This window comes from Macaca mulatta, chromosome 11 (genome assembly GCF_049350105.2).
Source record: "Macaca mulatta isolate MMU2019108-1 chromosome 11, T2T-MMU8v2.0, whole genome shotgun sequence".
NCBI classification, from domain to species: Eukaryota; Metazoa; Chordata; class Mammalia; order Primates; family Cercopithecidae; genus Macaca; species Macaca mulatta.
Genome location: NC_133416.1, coordinates 3,643,706 through 3,646,775, shown reverse-complemented (window position 1 = coordinate 3,646,775; position 3,070 = coordinate 3,643,706). Strand labels below are relative to the sequence as shown.

General features: G+C 52.8%; 1 pseudogene; it reads left to right on the top strand.

Moving 5' to 3' along the window:
- Positions 1–945: 945 nt before the first annotated feature.
- On the top strand, positions 946–1,785 carry LOC114675493 (IQ motif and SEC7 domain-containing protein 3 pseudogene; annotated as a pseudogene).
- The last annotated feature ends 1,285 nt before the right edge of the window (positions 1,786–3,070 follow it).

The window sequence follows — 3,070 nt, the reverse complement described above, 5'->3', positions numbered from 1 at the left end:
ACATGATTTATAATCCTTTGGCTACATACCTAAACAATAATTTCTTATCTATGCCTGGTGGAGATCCTAGTACATTACTTTGCATATATGCATCTGGCAGGTACTTTACATAAAATTATTATAGGAATGAATGATTTGGTTGATGCTGATTAGTATCTCTGAGCTTTTGCTCATGCTGCCCTTCCTTTCTGGAAAACTCTTCTCACTTTAAGAGTCACTTCCTCCTGTAGTTCATTAATGTTTGTCAAATAGAATGATCTATTCCGAAGTTTCTGGAAGAATTAGCCCTTGCTACAGAGGGCCTGGTTTATTTAGTTTGTGTTCCTAGTAGAAACAGCCAAGACTGTCCTGAGGTCTCACTCCCAGAGAAAACGCAGCATGAACAGCATTCCCATTCCAAGTTTCATCATGAAACATGGCTGAAGGAAGGAGTAGGACTGGATGCTCTTTAAGGTCCCTTAGAGCCCCAGGATCATTGTGTTCCAGGGAATTCCCCGGCAGAATAGATGGCTGCGAGCAAGAGGCGAGTGTGGGCTCTCCTCATCAGGTCTCTAGATGGATTCCAGCTTCTGGAAGGCTAGGACCTGGGAAAAGAATTTGCGCCCCTTCAGGACCCCACGCCTTCCTCTCCTCCAGCTCATTTCTCTCTTTCTTTGCCCCTACCTTCCCCTTTTCTTCTTCTTCTCTGCCAGCTTCTCCCCTTCTCTTCCTTTCTTTTCTGCTTCTCTTCTCCTACCGGTCCCACCGCACCTTCCCAGTATCACCACTTCCCCTTCGCCTACTTTCCCGTCTTGTCAGTCAGGTTCACCGCCCTTCTCTGGTCGCCTGCGTAATCTTGCTTCCCTCCCACGCCCCGACACAGGCTCCCTCTTGCTGGCCTCCTCCCTCTCCTCTCAGCCCACTGGGAACCAGAGTCTCCTCCGGAGGCCAAGAGACAGGAAAGGGGTGCTCTGGGCCGCGGCCTCACCCGTGGTGAGTGTGTGACGATCGGGGTGGCGGTGTCGCCGCGCTGGTGGCGGGAGGGAGGCTGGGCCCGTGGGAGAGGACCGCTGGGCTGATGGGTTCCCGCGCCCTCGCGCTCCCAGCTGCCAGCCCAGGGGCAGGTAGGGCGCAGGCGGCGGTGAGTGGCATCGACAGCCTGCTGGAGAACCCGGTGCGCGCCGTGCTCTACCTCAAGGGTTCTGGGCCATCCATCGTGCAGAACCAGCAGAGCCTCGTCCACGTCCAGCGCCAGCGCCTCGACGAGCAGGAGCGGCGGCTGGACGAGCTGAGCGCTGAGAACCGCAGCCTCTGGGAGCACCAGCAGCTGCTGCAAGCCCACCCTTGTGTCCGCCATCGTCGTTCCCGGTACTGGCCTTCTGGGCCGCTGCTCTCGCCATTACCACTGGCGGCCGGGAACCTCCAGGACCAGGGACAGCGCTCAGCCGCCGCGCCACACCCCGCGTCCGAGCAGATGCCGCTTCAGCACCACGGACAGCTCCTGGCGCAGCCCAGCCTCCTGGCTGCCGGGCTCACACAGCCCAATCGCCCCACCAGCTCCCGGGACACTTGGGGCCGCTACATACAAGGAGAAGGAGGGTCTACCGAGTTGCTGCGCAGCTCCCGGAGTCCTTCTTCAGTACAAATCCCCCGCGCGCTCTGCAAGGGCGTCCTGAGCAGGAGACCTGAGTGAGCGGGAAGGAGTAGATGGGCACTGCTGTGGTGGGAGCAAGGGAAGAAAGTGCGTGTGAGAGGGAGACAGGGAAATAGAGTGCGCAGGAGTCTAAAGGACCGGGGTGATGTGGCGTGAAGGGGTGAGAAGATGCTTGGGAACAAAACCGTGACAGGAGATTTGGGGATGAGGAAGGAATGATATCCGTGCTTCAGAAAGTTTTGGAGAACGTTGGAGCAAAAAAGGAGTCAGCAGACCATCGGTAGGGGCAAAGGAGGATATAAATGGGTCTAAGCAACTGGGGACGTTGAGAACTGGCGGATTTAAAGGGGACTAGACTGGCAGGAAGTTTGAGTGAAGATTAAACTGAAGAAAAGAGAACCATCGAAATATTTTTTTTAAGTTAGGAAAAATTTGGAAGGGAGTTTGGGTAGCAAAAGTATTTGAATGGAGAGTGAGATGTGAAAATATGGAGACTGGGAAAAAGGCATGTGTAGAGCTTTAACAGGGCTGGGGCCCAGGAAGAGTAGGACTTAGGTAGAAGGGAATTCAGGAGACAGAGGACATAGCTGAAAAGCAGGAGTGATGTGGGAAAGCAAGCGAACTGGAGGCAGAGGAAGAGAAAGTGTAGCTCTTTACCTGCTGCAGTGGGAGTCACAGCCAGGAGTGGCTCATTAGGGGAAGATTTCTCTGCTCTGACTGGAGGGGGCACCGTTCTTCTGAATTCCCGCAGAGCTGAAGACCGGCAAAGAAACATCCAGTCAGACTATTGGAGGACTCAGGTATAGCTTGAGGACTTGGCGTGGTTATAGCTTTTTCCTCCGACTCAAGAAGGATTTCCATGCAAGGTCGTTGGCCATCATGGAAAGGGAATGATGATACGGGGAACAGTTGGCAGATGGAATTGGCATTTGGATGTCCTGTTTAAATCTTCCTGTTAAGGCCAGCAACTGCAAACCTGATTTCCTCTTGGTTATTTGCTGATCACTGAAATCTCATCTTGGGTCCTGAGAAAAATGTTAACTTCTCAGGACGTAGGGCCTCAAGCGCTTTCTTCATTCGTGAGGTCCATGAACTAGGTATATGGGAAGAAGACATGAAAGGGGCTGGAATGCTCTCCCTCTGTACTGGAAGGCTGTGGCTATGTCAGCTTTATTTCTCTGGTTAGACAGGTCATGGGGAACAAAAGGGAAGAACAGCTGGAGGAAATCATACCTGGTCAGCACCCAGCCTTGACAATGGTGATGCTAAAGGGGATGGGGAGGGGGAGAGCAGAGCTGGGAATCTCATCTTCATTTAGTTTCATGTGTGCTTTAAGTCTGGGGATACTCGTCAATATTTCCTGTATTCCATAAAAGCTAATTTTCTTCTTGCATCTGCTGTAGAGTTACAGAAGTTGGGTTAGGGCATGTTAGCTCA